Here is a 19,100-nt window from a genome sequence, read left to right on the forward strand (position 1 = left end):
TCAGCCTCTCCAAGTAGCTGGGACTACAGGCGCCCGCCACCACGCCCGGCTAATTTTTTGTATTTTTAGTAGAGACAGGGTTTCATCGTGGTCTCGATCTCCTGACCTCGTGATCCGCCCGCCTCGGCCTCCCAAAGTGCTGGGATTACAAGCGTGAGCCACCGCGCCCGGCCTTTATCTCTTTTTTAATTAAACTTTTAATTCTGAGATAACTGTAAATTCCCATGCAGTGGCAAGAAATAACACAGAGTTCCTGGGTACCCTTTACCCAGTTTCCCCCCAGTGATAACATCTTGCAAACAATGTTACTGTATCAAAATCAAGATATTGGTCAGGTGTGGTGACTCACGCCTATAATCCCAACACTTTGGGAGGGTGAGGCAGGTGGATCACTTGAGGTCAGGAGTTCGAGACCAGGCTGGCCAACATGGTGAAACCACATCTCTAATAAAAATACAAAAATTAGCCAGGCGTGGTGGCAGGTGCCTGTAATCCCAGCTACTCAGGAGGCTGAGGCATGAGAATTGCTTGAACCCGGGAGATGGAGTTTGCAGTGAGCTGAGATCTTACGACTGCACTCCAGCCTGGGTGAAAGAGTGAAACTCCGTCTCAAAAACAAACAAACAAAAAACCCCAGGATGTTGATGTCGATACATTTTATTCCGATTTCCCCAGTTTCACCTGTACTTGTGTGTATGTCAGTCTCTGACCTTTTAATGATACACACTAAACTACAAAAAAAGTGATATTACTTACCCATAAACAGTGGGGTCACAGGTAACTTTTATTTTAATACATTTCTACATTTTCTGATTTCTTAATATTAAGTATATTTGACCTTATTTTTTACTGTGTAACAGATGGCACACACAAAAGAAGAGAGCTAATATATTATGTTCAGGGAAGTAGTAATTACATGAACATCTGGGAGCCCGCCAGTCAATTTAAGAACATTGTGCTGTGGGTTTAACTTTAAAAATAAAAACAACAACAACAATAAAACTATTAAAAGAATCCCCCTTTCCCCTTCCCTGGGCTCCAGGGACTGCTACACTAAGAGGCTGATCCATGCTGTGCTGTGGGCGTGACTGACTGGAGTCTGAAGAATTGAGTTCGAGTCTGGCTCTCCCACCATTGGCCTGTGTGGTCCATTTCTGGCCTCTCTGAGCCTCAGCCACGTCCTTTGTGAGATCACACCCCCCAAAGCGCAAGGTAGAATGTCAGACTATTGAACAACACCTTGTAGATAAAGGGCTGGGCTTGGAGATCAGGGACTTGAAACCCCAGTCCAGAGAGGAACGTGTCAACCATCCATGCTGTTCTGTCTAAAAATGCTCCCTGGCCTGTTTTTGTGAATAAAAGTAGGCATTGAAATTGGAATGAATGATGAAAATTCAAACATGAAAACTCCAACTTCCTGAAATTTTATTTCATGAAAATGAGACTCTGGGAGTTTGAGGCATTTCCAGTCTAAGGGGGAGGAGCTGAAAATGGCAAGACAGTGTGAGCAGAGCCACTGCGTGGGGTAGACAGGCAGGTGGGCATGAGGCAGATTCAGGTCCTGACCCCACATCCAGTGGTGGAGGGAAGCCAAGAGGAGCTTTCCAGATGGGATGGGCTGGGGTTCCCAGGTCCCCCTCTATGACCTGTGTGGATGTGGAGAATGATCATTATAACCTCCACCTGAACTGCCCCACCAGGTCCAAGCCACCATCATCTCTTGTATGGATCATGGCAGTACCCCATGGGGTCTCCCAGCTTCTGTTCTTTCCCCTTATAATCCATTTTCTGATTCAAGATATCCAATGCCTTCTCCGTGATCTTCTAGTGAATGCTACGCTGCCAACAAGCTCACCTGATCGGGCCCCAGGGTACCTCTCCAGCTGCACCTCGTTCTGCCAAACTTGGTCCTACCTCAGGACCTTTGCACGCCCCTGCCTGGAGCACCCTTCCCCCAACTTTCCCCACATCTGGCTCCCCCTCAACATTCAGGTCTCACTGTCAATGTCACCACCTCAGAGGCCTTTCCTGACCATCCTGCCCAAAATAGCCCTCCCTGTCACACTCTAGCACACTCTGATTTTATTCATAGCATTTATCAGTATGGAAAATTTTCCTGCCATGATTAGTTTTCTTGGCTAGTCATTAGAATGTGAACTCAGCAAATACTGGGACGGGGCATGTCTTCTTCACTGCAGCATGTCCAGCACCTAGGGCAGCACCCACGCAGTGGACAATGAATACCTATTTTAGATAAATATTTGATGAATATTGGCAAAAGCCACGTGGCCAATGAAGGATAGAACCAGGGCTAGAGCCCAGATCTCAACCTGGGGCGTGGGGTCGTGGCCACTTCCCCTGACCTCCACATGCCTTCCTTTCCCTTCTGTAAACCTCACAGAGTCCCCCTCTGTTTTAGTGAAATAAAATGAACACAAACTTCTGTCTCGGGCGGCCTGGGTGAATAACGAACATGGGGCAGCCTCGAAGAAAAGAAATCTCACAGATAAAGTCTAAAGGAGAAGTGTAAGATACCAGGAATTTTTGGGGCAAATGGAGAGTGCTTCTGGGCTGATGTTTAATTGAAAGTAAAATTCTCCTTTGGGAGGCCAAGGCGGGCGGATCACAAGGTCAGGAGATCAAGACCATCCTGGCTAACATGGTGAAACCCTGTCTCTACTAAAAATACAAAAAATTAGCTGGGCATGGTGGCGCGTGCCTGTAATTCCAGCTACTCAGGAGGCTGAGGCAGGAGAATCGCTTGAATCCGGGTGGCAGAGGTTGCAGTGAGCTGCAATCACGCCACTGCACACCAGCCTGGGCAACAAGAGCGAAACTCTGTCTCAAAAAAAAAAAGGAAAGTAAAATTGTAAGAAACTTTACCAGTAACTGTCAGAAAGCCTCCCTATTCATTTGTTCATTCCTTCATTCACTCACGCATTCACTCGTCAAATATGTATTCAGCGTTTCTATATATTTGTGCAGGTGCTGCTTCCTTGCTCCTCCCACAGGAGGCCTTTGTGGTCGATTTCCTGTCCTTTGGGGCTGCTGACCACACCACTGTGGGGGGAAGAGCCCCCAAGGGACGAGCTTGCACGTAGACAGGAAATGGAAATAGAAGCAGCTCATTCTCAAAATGCATCAACATCAAATGTGTCTTCACTTCAGGAATGAGAAGAATTTTTTAGGAAATAAAGCTTGCCCTTTCAAGCACCAAACCATGCCTCTGAATGTTCTGAATGTTTTCTCAATTAACCTTTTTTTTTTTTTTTTTTGAGACACTTTCGCTCTTGTCGCCCAGGCTGGAGTGCAGTGACGTGATCTCGGCTCACTGCAACCTCTGCCTCCTGGGTTCAAATGATTCTCTTGCCTCAGCCTCCCTGAGGCTAGGAATTATAGGCACCTGCCACCACGTCCAGCTAATTTTTGTATTTTTAGTAGAGACATTGTTTCGCCATGTTAGCCAGGCTGGTCTCGAACTCCTGACCTCAGGTGATCCACCCACCTCAGCCTCCCAAAGTGCTGGGATTAGAGGCATGAGCCAGGCACGTGGCTGTTTTCTCAATGAGTCTTGATGGAAGCTGATTGTATGAACCGTGCCATAAAACGGTGGCGATGGTAGGAGCTATCAGTAGGTGAGGGCAGCCCTATCCTACATTGAGTGGCTGTTACTGTTTGACTTCTCATGTATGATTCCTCATTTCAGCAGCGCCAACTGTGTCCTGCACTTAGTGGGTGAGTGGAGGCTGCAGTCCAGCCCACCGCTCTGCTGGCCTTTTTGTAATTTACCCAGGCAGGGAGGGTGAGGTTTTGCAATTCATCCATCCAAAGAGGAACTTGCTGTAATTTGTCCACTCAGAGGGGTGCCTCTTTCTGATTTGAACAAAGTGCCTTCTGTGTTGGCTGCAGCCCTGCCTGGGCTGTGTCTGCTCCTCCACCCAGCTGCCAAGTTGCTGAAGGCTGGGAAGCCGGATAAGCACATGCAATTGTCTTGTATGTAAAATGAAGAAACAAAGCCTGAGAACTGATCAATGAAAAGAGCACCAAACTTCCATCCATGGACTTGCAACTTCTACTTGCTCAGAGGGTCTTCTGGCTGTCTTCTGAGTTCCTGGCAGTGTTTTGGATGGCTGAGGTTGCTGAGTAAATCAAAGAGCCTCTTCAGAACATAATCCATGGGGCAGAAATTGCACAAGACCTGAGAGGTTCGAGATGAATGAATGAGACATAGTCCTTGCCCCTTGGGGCTGCGTGGTCTACCAGTCTGTCACCTCATAATGACCGCAGGGTGGTTGTACTTGCCCGAGACCCCTGGAACAGACCTCACACACCCATGGCCCACCAGTAGCACACTGAAACTCTCTCACCGCCCCATGCACGCAGCATGCTTGTGATGGTTCATTTTATGTGTCATCTTGACCAGGCCAATGGAAGCCCAGATGGCTGGTGAAGCATTATTTCTGGAGGTGTCCGTGAGGCTGTTTCCAGGAAAGATGAGCATCTGAATGGAGGGAGTGAGTCAAGATCTGCCTTCAGCCATGTGGGTGGGCATCACGTGATCTGCTGAGGGCCTGAACAGGACAAGAGGGAGGAGGAAGGGCAGATGTGCTCTCTGTGCTTCAGCTGGGACATCCATCCTGCCCTTGGACAAATCAGCGCTCTTGGTTCTCCAGCCTTCGGACCTGTACTGAGACTGACGCCGTCATCTTCCCTGGTTCTCAGGCCTTTGGACTCAGACTGGAATTACACCACTGACTTTCCTGGGCCTCTAGCTTACAGACCACAGATGACAGACTTCTCAGCCTCCACAATCACAGGAGCCAATCCCTGCTAATACATCCTTTTGTTTTCTACCCACCTCCCACCCACCTCCCAGTCTCGCTCTCTATCCTATTTGTTGTGTTCCTCTGGAGTGGCCTGACTAATAAAATGCTTAAGAAGACTACCACACACTCATGTAAGAGACTCTCAGAGACTGTGCTCTGTCTCGTGTATTTTTAAAATTCACTTTTCACATAAAAAAACCACGCACATGGTAAAAATCTAAAAGGCACAGATAGCTATGCAGTGAAAAGCCAGACTCCTTCTTAGCTATCCTCTGGCCCAAGGGTCCCCAAACCCCAGGCTGCGGACTGGCACTGATCCGTGGGCTGTTAGGAATTAGGGACACAGCAGCAGGTGAGTGGCTGGTGAGCCACCAGGACCGCCTGAGCTCCGCCTCCTGGGGCGGGAGGGGGTGGGGTGTGCATAAGATTCTCATAGGAGCTTGAATCCTATTGTGAACTGCGCATGCAAGGGATCCAAGCTGCCCATTTCTTAAGAGACTCTAATACCTGATGATCTGAGGTGGAGCAGTTTCATCCCGAATCCATCCCCAGCCCCAGCCCCCTTCCCCACCAGCAAACCCCTCCCCACCAACCCCCATCCGTGGAAAAATTGCCTTCCATGAAACTGGTTCCTGGTGTCAAAAAGGTTGGGGACCGCTGCTCTTGCCCATCAGTTTCCTTCCCTAGGAGAAGCCACAGTTTTTGGAAATTTGAATCTGTGGCCAACATTTAAAAGTCATATTTCATCTAAAAATCAAGATTTCCAGCTTTTACTTAAAAGAAGAACTGGAAGATCTAGCAACACCAGACCCACGATCCCGTGTGGCAACAATTAGCTGGAGTTGACATGCAGCTTCCCTGTAGGAGGGCCATGTGCTCCCCAGGCCCTCAATGTCCCTACTGAGTTCACAATGGGGACTCTGAAGCCGGGGGCAGTGCCAGGCACACCACACCAGTACTATCAGCCTATCCACATCATCATTTATGCTCCCTGTTGGGCTCCTGAAAGCAGACACGGGCCGGGCACGGTGGCTCACGCCTGTAATCATAGCATTTTTGGGAGGCCCAGGCAGGTGGATCACGAGGTCAGGAGTTCAAGACCAGCCTGGCCAACATGGTGAAACCCTGTCTCTACTAAAAATACAAAAATTACCCAGGTGTGGTGGTGCGCACTTGTGGTCCCAGCTACTTGGGAGGCTGAGGCAGGAGAATTGCTTGAATCTGGGAGGCAGAGGTTGCAGTGAGCCAAGATCACGCCACTGCACTCCAGCCTGGGTGACAGAGTGAGACTCTGTCTCAAAAAAAAAAAAAAAGAAAGAAAGCAGACATGGCAATCCATGTTCTATATTGTGGTTCAAGTTGTAGTTCACAAAGAGAAAAGTTAATTGCAGACTGTCTGAAATGGGCTAGGCATTAGGGTTGCCACACAGTGCCCATAGAAGTCTTTCAACAAACACAGTGCATCTCTGTACTTCTCCCTAGCACCCAATGCCTTATACAGTAATCCTCCCTTATCTGCAGTTTCACTTTCTGCAATTTCAGTTGCTCAAGGTCTACTGTGGTCCAAAAATATTAAATGAAAAATTCTAGAAAGAAATGATTCCTTAATTTTAAATTGCACACTGTTCTGTGGAGCATGATGAAACCTCTCACCGTTCTGGTCTGTCCCCCCGGAATGTGAAGCATCCCTTTGTTCAGTGGGTGTACACGGTGTGTGCTACCTGACTGTAAGCCACTTGCTAGCCATCATGGTTATCAGATGAACTGTCGTGGTATCACAGGCCTTGTGTTCAAGTCACCCTTATTTTACTTACTCATGGCCCCAAGGCGCAAGAGAAGTGATGCTGGCAATTTAGATATGCCAAGGGGATGCCTAAGACCTCCAGTAGTACTGAACCTGGCTGCTGTCAGTCAGCCAAGGAGAAGCTGTAAAGTGCTTCCTTGAAGTGAGTGAAAAGGCGAAAGTTCTCATCTTAACAAGGAAAGAAAAAAATTGTATGTTGAAGTAGCTAAGATCTATGGTAAGAGCAAATCTTCTAGCCATGAAATTGTGAAGGAAAAACAAATTTTTGCTAGTTTTGCTGTCTCATCTGAAACTGCAAAGTTATGGCCACAGTGTTTGATAAGTGCTTCATTAAGATAGAAATGGCATTAAATGTGTGGGTGCAAGACCTGAGCAGAAATGTGTTCTGATTGACAGCAGCCAGGTTCAGTCCTATTGGAGGTCTGAGGCATCCCCTGGTCTTGGAGTGTGTCCCCTGCAGGTAAGGGGACTACGCTATTGCATTTGTTTATCATCTGGCTGCCGTCACTAAAATATAAGCTCCCCATGGGCAGGGGCTCCATTTTGCTCACTGTTGAGTCCCTGTTACCTGACACTGTTAATACTACATGGAAGGCCCTTGATAAATATGCTTGAATGAATGAATGTCAGGCACTCATATGAAGACAAGGCAGGGTCACTGTCCCAAAGCTACTCTTGGGCTGGATGACAGAAACAAGTCTGTTGGGCATGGTTGCTACAATAAATGACACAGGAAACAGAGATTAGTTTGATGCTCAGAATACTGCAAAGAAGACAGCAGTCCCCTAGGAAGTGCGGAGAGAGACACAATGGTAAGAAGGACATTGTGCCTCACTGACCTGGCAGCTACCTCTGTCACTTGGGGGTGGCCGATCTTTCTCAGGCCCTATCATGGACAGCTAAGGCTGCAATGTTTGACTGCTGCTTTTATGCCACAAGGGCAATGTGCAAGGTACTGACCAATCAAACATGTCATGAGCATGTTTTAGATGAGCATGTCAGGGCTCATCTAAAAATTCCTCTCCCTCCCCCCGTAGCACAAGAATACAACCTTATAGGACAGCAATACACCAACCTCCGCCCACAGTCAGCAAGACTCCTGGCAGCCAAAATAGGCAGTGGGAAAGTGGCTGAGGGACAAATCCCAACAACTTGGGAGATGCCCTGTGGTCACCCCCCACCCACCGTGGCCTCTCACTTACACTGCCCACGGCATTCACTCATGGTTTCACTTATTCCATAGTTCTTGAGCACCTTCTATGTGTCAGACATCGTTCCAGGTCCCGGGGATGTGGCAAGAAGTTAAAATACACAAAATGCCTGCTCTCAGAAAGTTTGCACTCTAGTGGGTGTGTAGGGGACAGAAAATCAACCGAATAATTAAATCGTATATTAGATGAAGATAAGTGCCATAAGAATAAAGTTGGGAAGGGGAGGGAGGGGTTCTAGAGTTGGGGAGGGGTGTGCAGTGTCTAGATATAGATATATGGATATATAGATATTTAAATATAGATTTAAATTTAAACTTTTAAATTTTATTGTCAATTGATATATTATAATTGCATATATTTATGGGGTACAAAGTGATATTATGATAGATGTATATAATGTAGAGTGATGAAATAAGGCTAATTAACATATCCATTGAATACCTATCCTTTTCCTGGTGAAAACATTTGAAATATTTACTCACTTAGCAATTGTGAAATATACAATACACCATTATTAACTATAGTCACCCTGCTGTGCAATGAATCTCAGAAACCGTATTCCTCCCATCTAATGGAAACTTTATACCCTTTGACCAGCATCTCCCTATTTCCCCCAACCCCCAAGTGTGTGTGTGTGGTTTTTTTTGAGACGGAGTTTCGCTCTGTCGCCTAGGCTGGAGTGCAGTGGTGAGATCTTGGCTTGCCGTAACCTCCACCTCCCAGGTTCAAGCAATTCTCCTGCCTCAGCCTCCCAAGTAGCTGGGACTACAGGTGCCCACCACCACACCCAGCTAATCTGATGTATTTTAGTAGAGATGGGGTTTCACCATGTTGGGCAGAATAGTCTCAATCTCCTGACCTCGTGATCTGCAGCCTCGGCCTCCCAAAGTGCTGGGATTACAGGCGTGAGCACCGCACCCTGCCCCTTCACAGTTCCTGGCAGAGGGATGAGATCAGAGACAGAGAATGGATGAACGAACAAAGGGATGAGTGAATTGGGATTCAGGGAGCATTCTTCCTTAAACACAGAACATCAGCACTGAACAAGTCGCAGGCCAGGTGCACACACACAGCCCATCACTCCCTTGGGGTACAACAAGCCCAAGGACCGACCACAGAACCATAGAAGCCTTCTATGGATACGGCAAAAAGAAGCAAATGGGGCCACCTGTTCACAGCTGCTGCTCCCTGTTGTTGGTGTGAGATAAAGTAGGGGTGACCTCCTGGATAGAGGAGAAGACTGAAGTAAGAGGGCTTGGAGGAAGATCTGAGGAAGCCTGGCTCAGGTTCAGAGTTTCTGTCATGAAGATTCCAGATCTGACTGTCCCTTGTCTCCCCATCCCCCCAGCACCCATTGCTGGCTCCTAGGACAAGCTGTTCAGACAGAAGAACCCACCACCTAGGCCTCCCTACACCTGCAGGAATAAAGCCTGCGCAGAAAAGACACGGAGCTTCCAGGTCTCCCTACACCTGCAGGAATAAAGCCTGCGCAGAAAAGACACGGAGCTTCCAGGTCTCCCTACACCTGCAGGAATAAAGCCTGCGCAGAAAAGACACGGAGCTTCCAGGTCTCCCTATACCTGCAGGAATAAAGCCTGGGCAGACAAGATGCGGAGCTTCCAGGCCTCCCTACACCTGCAGGAATAAAGCCTGCGCAGAAAAGACACGGAGCTTCCAGGTCTCCCTATACCTGCAGGAATAAAGCCTGCGCAGAAAAGACATGGAGCTTCCAGGCCTCCCTACACCTGCAGGAATAAAGCCTGGGCAGACAAGACACGGAGCTTCCAGGCCTCCCTACACCTGCAGGAATAAAGCCCGGGCAGAAAAGACGCAGAGCTTCCCAGGGCCACACTCTGTCTGCCTCCTGTCCTCCAGCCGCTCCTGTGGCACAGAGAGAGGGGACCTACAGAGCCTGGGTCACCTGCCTCTGTTGCCTCCCCTCTTCTCCCGCCAGAGCTGCCTTATGCCCTCAGGGTTTCAGGGGCAGCTCAGACTTGCCAGACACCATAGCTGTGTGTGTGTGTTTTTTTTTTTTTTTTGGATCAGAGCATGTGGTGAATGAGCTGGCAGTGAGGCAGTAAGGGAGTGAGAGGACAGAGCTCTGGGTCCTGAGGGGGCCCCCTCAACCTTTAGCCCTTGCCCCCATGAGATCTACTTTTCAGATTCCGAAGGGGCCAGGAGGTGAGGGTCCTGCTGCCCGGGCTGGCCCCCATGGACAGGGACAGGCCTGTTTCCTCAGCTGTGTCTGCTTCTGGCTGGAAGGAAACACCTGGATGTGAAAGAGCCGGTGGGGTGGGGATGGGGGAGCATTGTTCCCAGGGGCAGGGAAGCTTGGTGGGATTTGTTGGGGCCTGAATGCAGCAGGGACCAGATGGCGATGACTGCAGCTTGGCATCTGCAGCCACCGTGTCAGCTGAGGCACTTGCGCGGAGACAGTATAGGGCCTGCAGCAGGTTCTAGTGTGAGGCAGTGGGGCATGGTGGCCAGGCAGGTGGCATTCCAATCCTGTCAATAGGGCAACTTGGACTGCTTGCTTAAAACCTCCGTGCCTCAGTTTCCCTATCTTAAAGGGGACCTGACAACAATGCCTCATAGGCTTGTCATGAGACTAAATGAGATAATATTTGAAAACCACTTAGAGCTAAATAAATAAATGGACCAGGCTGGGCGTGGTGGCTCATGCTTGTAATCCCAGCACTATGGGAGGCCGAGCTGGGTGGATCACGAGGTTAGGAGATCAAGACCATCCTGGCTAACACGGTGAAAATACAAAAAATTACTACTAAAAATACAAAAAATTAGCCAGGCGTGGTGGTATGTGCCTGTAGTCCCAGCTACTTGGGAGGCTGAGGCAGGAGAATTGCTTGAACCCAGGAGACAGAGGTTGCAGTGAGCCAAGATCGTGCCACTGCACTCCAGCCTGGGTGAAAGAGTGAGACTCTGTCTCAACAACAACAACAACAACAACAACAACAACAACAACAACAACAACAACAACAACAACAAAGGGCCGGCCTACGAGTGCTCCGCACACCCCCTGGTAGCAGCCACACACCCCCTCTGTGCTCCCCTCAACACCTGACTTTCCCACCTGCTTTCCTGCCTCTGGGGGTTTGCACATTTTGATCCCCATTGCTGAGGTGCCTCTTGCCTCCTCTTTGCACACCAGGTCCTCCCTTGAGCCTCAGCCAGGCGCCACCTTCCATGGGACCCTCCCTGAGCCCGCACCCTGCAGTCTCTCTCTTTCATCCTGCACACACCACACACCTCCTGGCTCGCTGAGGACCCTGGCGGTTCTGAGTTGGTCACTCGCAGCTGTGTTCAGACCCTCTTTGCAGGCAGTCAGCTCTTCAAGGACAGAGACCAGGCCTTGGCCAGACTCTGGCACACATAGAAGATACTGGTTCGTGTGTAGGGAGAGAATCGGCCAGACCAGCATGACTTTCACCAAATTCCCCAGGAAAGTGATGGGCAGATGACGTCCCAGAAAGGGCACAGACTGGGACCCAGATGTTTCACACTGAGTCTGCTCCTTGCTAACCCACTCTGCAATCTTTGGCAAGTTGCTTCATCTCCCTAAGCCTCAGTCTTCTGTCCTATAAAATGGCACTAAAACACTTATCCAGTTAACCTCTAAATGCTGGTGAGAATCAAATGGGAAAATGGGTGTACTCTGCAGCACCGGCATCAATCATTAGTCCTATTATTAACGGCATGTACAGGATTCCAGAAGAAAGGAGAGTCCTTCTCACAGGGTCCCATGTCTTTTCATCTTGTGAAAATGGGCTGAAACAATCTTAACTTGGCAGAATTACCCTGCAGTGTCTGAGGTCACCCTTCTCAGAAAGGCGGCCCTGGCAGCCCTGAGCCTGGGTAAATAAGAGCCAGGGGCGTTTCAGCCCCCTCAGGGGCTCCCCTTCCAGCTCCCTCCTTTCCACCCCTCTGTCTGTTCTGCTCAGATCTGCCTGCCTGGCGATCTCCATCCAAGCCAGCACTTACCTTGTCTCAGTGGCAGCTTCTGGGCTCCCCAAGTCCTTCAGCCAACTCCCCACGGTCCTGTGCGAGGCTCCCAGTCCCAGAGAAGCAGATGTCTTGGGGAAGCCTCCACGGGTGTCTGTGGTCTTGACTGTGCTCTTCAGATCTGCAAAGAAAAGCTCGATGTCTCACAGCTCTGTCCCCTCCTCTTCCTTCCCCTTCCTTGTGGCCCTCGAAGCTCCTCCCAGAATGCATTTTGCTGTGAGACTGCTTTCTAAAGAAGCATCTGTGGTCACCCACGGTCACTGGAGGTCCTTTATTCTGATCGAATGTGACCAATGTTATGGGGCGGGAGGGAGACACCTCCCAGGAGACTGCCTCTGGTGTTGACGGGGGAGGGATTGATGCAGGGAGCCCTGACCTCTCTCTCAAGCTCCAGACTCACCAACCATCCCCCACCCCTGGACATGGCCAGCCAGATGTCCCTCAAGCACCTCCATCTCAACAGGTACAAACTGAGCTCATCATTTCCCCCTCTAAGCCCACTTCTCTGTTTCCCACCACAGAATCAGCAACCTTGGTGTCATCCTAATGCCTCCCTCTCCCTCACCTGTTACATCTAAACTGCACCAAGCCCTGTCAATAGCTCATGAATCCTCCACTTTCTTCCATCCCTATGGCTGTCACTGTTTCATCTGACTACCATGGTCTTTCTCCTGAAACACTACAATAGCCTGAGGTCCTTCACCCCACAGCCAAAGGTCTCTTTCTAAGAGTGAGACACAAATTATTTATGTTACACTCCTGCTACAACCTTCAATGGCTCCTTATTACTTTAAAGAGAATGGCCAAACTCCTCAGTGTGACTTGCCAGAACCTTCTTGATCTGGTCCCTCCCTAAACTCCAACCTCATGCTTTATCCCTCACTCCAGCCCCTCCCAGAAGTACTGCAGTCTCTTAACTATCCAGGCTGTGGGAATCGCTTCCCAACCCTTCTCCTGGCTCATCCCTTGTCATTCGTTATTTATCAGAGAAGAACAAAAAACAAGCCTAAGAGGCAGGAGGAAAGTGGAGTGCCAGGGATGCTGGCAGAAGACAGAATGCCAAGGAGGAGACGACGGTCAACGACGTCAATGACTGCAGAGAGGACACAGGTGAAGAGAATGAAGAAGCATCTGCTGTCCTTGGCAATTAGGAGAGAGGAGTGCTGGGCAGGGACAGTAGAGCTGCCGGGGGAAGTTGATCAACCGCATGGTGACACATTTGCTACTTTGTCATTTTCTTTCTTTTTTTTTCACATTTTGAAGCCAAACACTATTTGGGAGAGTCTCTGACACATTTCTAGAGCTTCGAAAAACTCACAGATTCTATGCTGTCATCCCGTTGGGCCTAATGGGTAAATGGCTCTAGAGAGTGACAGATTGCTGACAGCAGGGTTTGAGTGCTGGATCCAGCTATGCCTGAAATTCTGGTGCTGAATCTACTCTTGGACTGTTCATTGTACATGATTCAATAAATTCCATTCTTTTTTGGATTAAGCCTGTTGGAGTTTGTCACTTGGCTCAACTCAAAGAGCTTTGGAGCTGTGAAGTCACTGATCCTTTCCCGTAGGGGCTTGACTAGGTTCTATGCTGACCTTTCATTTTGCAGAGGAAGCTATTTGTAAAAAAAGTCCAGAAATGTAAATCATTTACTCTATTGCTGTGCCTTCCTCCCATAGCTGCTTCTTTTCTGTCCCCTTCATGTGACTGAAGTCACTTTCTATCTTGCATCTTTGTATTAGCGTTCTCAGCTCACATGTCTGCCTTGTTCCTCCCTCAATGAGTTCTGAAAGAGCAGGGGCTAGAGTGTTGTTCATTATTCTATCCATCACAGGGTGAAAGAGTGCTAAGAGAATGCTTGGCTTATTTGTGAAGTAAATGGGTGACTGAATGAAGGAAATTAATATGCCCAGGACAGAATAAAGGACCAAGAACTCAGCCCCTGCAGGTTCCAGACTCAGCAGCTGCCAGGCAGTGTGGCCACCCTGGGCAGCCCCTCTCCTTATCAGCCTTGGCTTAACTGAATCGGAAATCACAAGCCGAGGTCACTTCTTGTGGGTGCACTGCTCTCTTTATCATCAGCTGCCATTTCTGCAACTGCATTTGCTGTGGTACCCACAGAGGGGGCAGCTTGGTGACCATAGAGAGCCCCAGAGCTGTCCCTTGCAAAGAGGAGCTAGGGTGCTTTCATTTTTGAGTGCACACCGCTGATAGTCAGCCAGGAACAAAGGACAGCGGGAGGAGGAGGTGACAATAGGAAGGACCAAGTTCTCCCATGGCTCCCAGTGCACCATCCCTACCATCACCAAGGCAAGGCGGCACCACCCCTTTGGCCAATCCCAGCCATGTCTTTCCTCTCCAGACCATGTTCTTAGGATTTGTTTAATCTGGGTTTTCCAGGCTGTGCTCTTACCAGGTTTCTCATCTGCATCAATCTCCAAAGAGCAGCCCCCTCTTTCCCTGCCAAAAGGCAAATGATCCATCAGCATCAGAACTGTAAAAATTAAGGTTCCCTGCTTTCATTGTACTAGTTCCCAGATGACCTGGTCAGCTAATGGAGGCAAAGACCCCCCATAATGATCAATGCCCAAGATACAGAAGCAGAAGGCTCACCATCCATTGCCACTCCCCTTCCTCCTCCTCCTTCTGCCACCCTCCTCTGCCAAGTGAGGGTCCCCACTCCTGGTGGCCCTTCTGGGCATAGCTGCAATGGCCTCTCTTCAGGTTCCCCTATCTCAGCCAGGGTGTTTGGAAATCTGTTCACATAACTCGCCTTGGGGTTACAAAGTTACTTACCTTCTCTACAGATGAACCACTGCTTCCATTCCATCCTCATCCATTTTCCAATCCATTACAAAGCCACTGAGAGCTTTAAACAAAAATTAAATCTTCTTGCAATTGTGGACAGAACCATGAGTGAGGAGGGCCAGGTACCGGCATTGCGGAGGTCTGCAGGACCACAGTATTGGAGTCAGGCAAGAGTTATTTGCTTAGGACAGGAGGCCCCCAGGGACGCTTGTGTCCTCGGCTGCAGTGCCGCCTACCGTGGAAGCTGCTCTGGGATTATTCAGCATCGAAGGCAGCAGAATTTGTCATTTCAGTTTTCTAAGGAATCCACTTACATAAAATACTAATAAGCAAAGTCGATTTTACTAACGATTACGTGGGAGGATGAAGGGAGTGTACATCACACATCTCTTGGCAAACTATTCAAAAATCGTCTGTGGATAGTTCTGAGGATCCCGACGTCCCTCCTCCATGCCATGCCATTGGAGCAGGCAGCCTGGAATGGGGTGGGGTTTTGTGCTTTTTCCTGTCTCTCTTCTCCCCACGTGACCCTGACTCATTAGCGTTGGTTCCTCCCTCCCAGATTTTTTTCACAGACATATCCAAATTGTCTTTGAAGCACATTCTGAGCACTTTAATTCCATTCTAATTCTTAACTCCCCATTTTCTACCCCAAACTCATGACCGCCACCCACACAGATAGCTCTCTGGTTGGCAGGACCCATTTTTAGAAAACTGTGAGAGGTAATAAACCAGAAAAGAGCTGTTAGGAAAACACATTTTGATTCGTTTAAATGATCACCTCATGAGTCAGGTACAGTTACACAGAAAGGTCGAGTTTAAATGCTCTCATCCCTGGTGGAGGTGAGACTCAAACCAAGGACCTCCCAGTCCTAGGACTTCCCATCCAATCCCAGGAAGACCTGTAGGCTGAGCCAGCCTGAATCCTGAATCACTTGACCTCAGTCCAGGAAGGCCAAGGCAGTGGCACAGGCAGTACCCAACTGGGGGCACCTTTGCCTCTGGGGCAGTCCCTCCAGCTCTTGTCCATGGCCCAGGGGCAGGCAGGACAGCATCATGCTCTAAGCCACTGGTTCGCTAAGGGTAGTCCCTGGACTGGCAGCATCAGCATTGCCCTGGAAATCTGTTATCAACTAGTACTGTCTGCTGTGGCTGTGGAAAGGGAGGAACAATACACACCTTGGGAACTAGCCATCCTTTACTTCCAGCAGTGTTATTTGGCAGGGTGCGTGCAGAATCAGGACTAATTGGGGTGATAGAAGAAGTGGATTTATGCTTCATATCCAATCAGTCACCCTCTCAGCTATTTTTCTTATTTTTGGTGGTGGTGGGGAAGTTTTTATTTTAAATGCCATCAATGTTCTTTTTTTGTTAAGCTGTAATGTTTAAAAAACTAGTCAAGTAGGCCAGGCATGGTGGCTCATGCCTGTAATCCCAGCACTTTGGGAGGCCGAGGCAGGTGGATCACCTGAGGTCAGGAGTTCGAGACCAGCCTGGCCAATGTGGTGAAACCCCGTCTCTACTAAAATACAAAAATTAGCCTGGCATGGTGGCCGGTGCCTGTAATCCCACCTACTCAGGAGGCTGAGGCAGGAGAATCACTCGAACACGGGAGGCAGAGGTTGCAGTGAGCCGAGATTGTGCCATTGCACTCCAGCCTGGGTGACATGGTGAGACTTCGTCACAAACAAACAAACAAACAACAACAAGAACAACAAAAACTAGTTAGGTAATCCATAAATATATTTCCATTATAAAAACACTCAAGCATTGTAGGACCCTAAGAGTAAAAAAGGATGGTCTCTCTCCTCCCCCTCCCCAATTTCTTTACCCTCCCACCCAGTGATAACCACGGTAAATAGCTTAGGGTGGTTTATACACATGAGCACCATACAAATCGCTCTTTAACTTGCTTTGTTTACTTGAAGATCACGATATATCAGTACATAAGGATCGAACACATTCTTTTCTTACATTTAAATGTACATGTTTGTTTGGACCAGTTACACATTTACGGGGTTCAAAATGGGAAGGACACAGAGAAAATCAGTCACTCCCTCTTCTGAAAGCCACCCTTCAGGTGGTGAAGAAAACCTTGTGACCTCCTCCTTCTCTTTTGCAGGTGCAACTGTCCCCTCTCCCAAACTCCTTGGTACTGGCAGCTCTAGGATGGGGTGAGAGGGCAGACACTTTGCGGTTGCTGTGGAGGGTGGGGCTTGGTCTCTTCTCATTTCCCCTGTTCTCATGGCTGCCTTGAGAGGGAGACCAAGTGTACCCCTGCTTCCTCTCCCTCTGCCCCTAATACCACAGGTTCCTCCTTGGACAGGCTTTTGCTGGAGGAGCTGAGCTGGGGAGGTGTTAGGAGTCTCTTGATCTGCATGATATGCATATCACCCTCTCCATTTTCTTCTCCCAAATGAACTCACACCAGGAAGTGGAACAAATCAAGATGGCTGGGGTCAACCAGGAAATCAGTGAGAAAATGCAAAGACCCCAACTTCTTATTATTTATGCAAATTGCCTGCCCTCCACACATGCGCAGGACCACACATGCACTCACGCGCGCACGCACACACACACACACACACACACACACACGCACACACTGAGATACACCCCCAAAAGTAAGCCAAGCCACCTGGCTGGGCCCTCATCCTGGCATGTGCCTCTCGCTCTGTGTGACCCTGTGCAGGCCTCTCCCAGTCTCTGGGCCTCAGTTTCCTCCTCTGTAACCTGAGGGGCTGCAGATTGGGTTTGCAAAGCCCTCCTCAGCTTTCTAAGCCCCAAAACGATTCTGTTCTGGCCTCAGAGACTTTTGGCTACAGTTTTGCTCAGAGAAGGCCTCTGGTCTCTGGTTGCAAGGGCCCCTTCCTTGGGTGTGTGGGGGTGGGGGCTGCTCCGCTCCCTTCCTCCTCTTCCCCAGAGGTCTCGCGGGACCCCCTTCAGTCTACTCTGGAGCCAGGAGCGACATTCACCATTCACCGAGGGCTTCCTTCCTGACTGCCCTCCCCTCAGCAGTGGTCAGCGCAGACCAGCCTGGAGTCCCGCCAACCCAGTCCGGCCCCAGCTTCCTCTCCTCCTCTATGCCCCCTCCAACTTTTCCACCCCTGCCACTCCCACCATTCCTGAGGGTGTGTGAACACAGCTTCTATTTTGAAACCATCAGAGCGTCTCCAGCGTTCCATTAGAAATAAAGCCATTCTTCTCAGATGTCTGTGTGATCCTTTTCATGGCCTCAGCTTACCCACCACCCAAAGGAGAGGTTCGAGAGAGCAGCAGAGATTAGTAGTTAAGCACAGGGACTCTGGAGCCCACCTGTCTGTGCTTAAATCCTGGATTCCCCTTTTTACTGTCTCTGTGGCCTTGGACAAGTTACTTGTCTCTGCCGCAGTTTCCCTGCCTGTAAAAGGGGGTCATAATTGTGCCTACCTCATGGGGTTGTGGCACAAATGAGTTAACATAGCATGTAAAGCACACAGAGCAGCGCCTGACACGTGCTTAGTAAGTGCTGAAAGTGTTTGCTGATAGCCCAGTCCACTCGATGTGGACATTCACAGGTGATTCCCTGTGCAGGCTGCAATGACTGAGACGCTGCACCTTTCAGCTCAAAATATCTGAGATCCTTCGAACGAGCACCATTTCTTCCCACTCCCCCTGTGCAAAGAGTGGCAGACGCATGTGCCTGCTGTGACCACAGCCATGTCTCCAGGGAGCCCACACTCAGAGTCTCCGGAGCTGTGGTCCGAGCCGGGACATAGGTGTGCCTGCGCACAGAACAGAGAGAAACAAGCTGGCACTCCTGGGGACAGGGTCTGCCACCTGCCTCACTTTGCCCCCAGAGGGATGGGGGATGGCACCCTCTCCCAGGAGGCATTTCCTTTACCCTGATTTTACTGGCACGGTTGGGGGAAGAAAGAGAAGGATTCAGAGACTTGGGGAAAGGAGGAAGTGCATTCTTCCTCAAGAAAATGGCGGAGCCCTTTTCCCAGGGAAGCTGTGAACATTCCCGGTGCTGGAGTGGGTGACGGTGTGGCAATGCGGGAGGGGCAGTCTGAAGGCCCAGGGCAGGCACCGGGCTGGCTGGGTCCACACAGCATTTCGGGTGTGCCTGGAGCCGCAGGGGCTGAAAACTGTGCTGCCTCTGCTTTGGGCAGACAGGGGGCTGCAGGCTTCTCTGCCCTGGAGGCTGTGAGAGAGCCCTTTCCCCTGGGGGAGGCATGACTGTGATGCCAGAGACTTCAGGGAGAGGTCTGAAGATGGCGATAGAACATTACCTTCCGGCCCCTAGAGGAAGCTCCCAGCTGTCTGAGGAGAACAAAGAGGGGTAAGCCATTGTGTCTGGAGGACGCCCTCTCGGTAAGGCTTCTGCTCGCAGGGAGCCCTGCGTTGTACGTGAGCGAGTTAGAGAAAACGCCACACTTTGAGACTAATTAA

At 49.7% G+C, this 19,100-nt stretch overlaps 1 protein-coding gene across 1 annotated transcript in view; it reads right to left on the reverse strand.

Moving 5' to 3' along the window:
• The window catches only part of PIK3R6 (phosphoinositide-3-kinase regulatory subunit 6), a 66,569-nt gene extending 54,574 nt beyond the window's left edge, over positions 1 to 11,995 (reverse strand). Inside the window, exon 1 of the mRNA XM_032138893.2 lies at positions 11,841 to 11,995. The gene's annotated coding sequence lies outside the window, so the exon portion shown is untranslated. The remainder of the gene's footprint in view (positions 1 to 11,840) is intronic.
• Positions 11,996 to 19,100: the final 7,105 nt, after the last annotated feature.

The sequence above is a fragment of the Hylobates moloch genome, unplaced genomic scaffold (genome assembly GCF_009828535.3).
Source record: "Hylobates moloch isolate HMO894 unplaced genomic scaffold, HMol_V3 SCAFFOLD_19, whole genome shotgun sequence".
In the NCBI taxonomy this organism is placed as follows: domain Eukaryota; kingdom Metazoa; phylum Chordata; class Mammalia; order Primates; family Hylobatidae; genus Hylobates; species Hylobates moloch.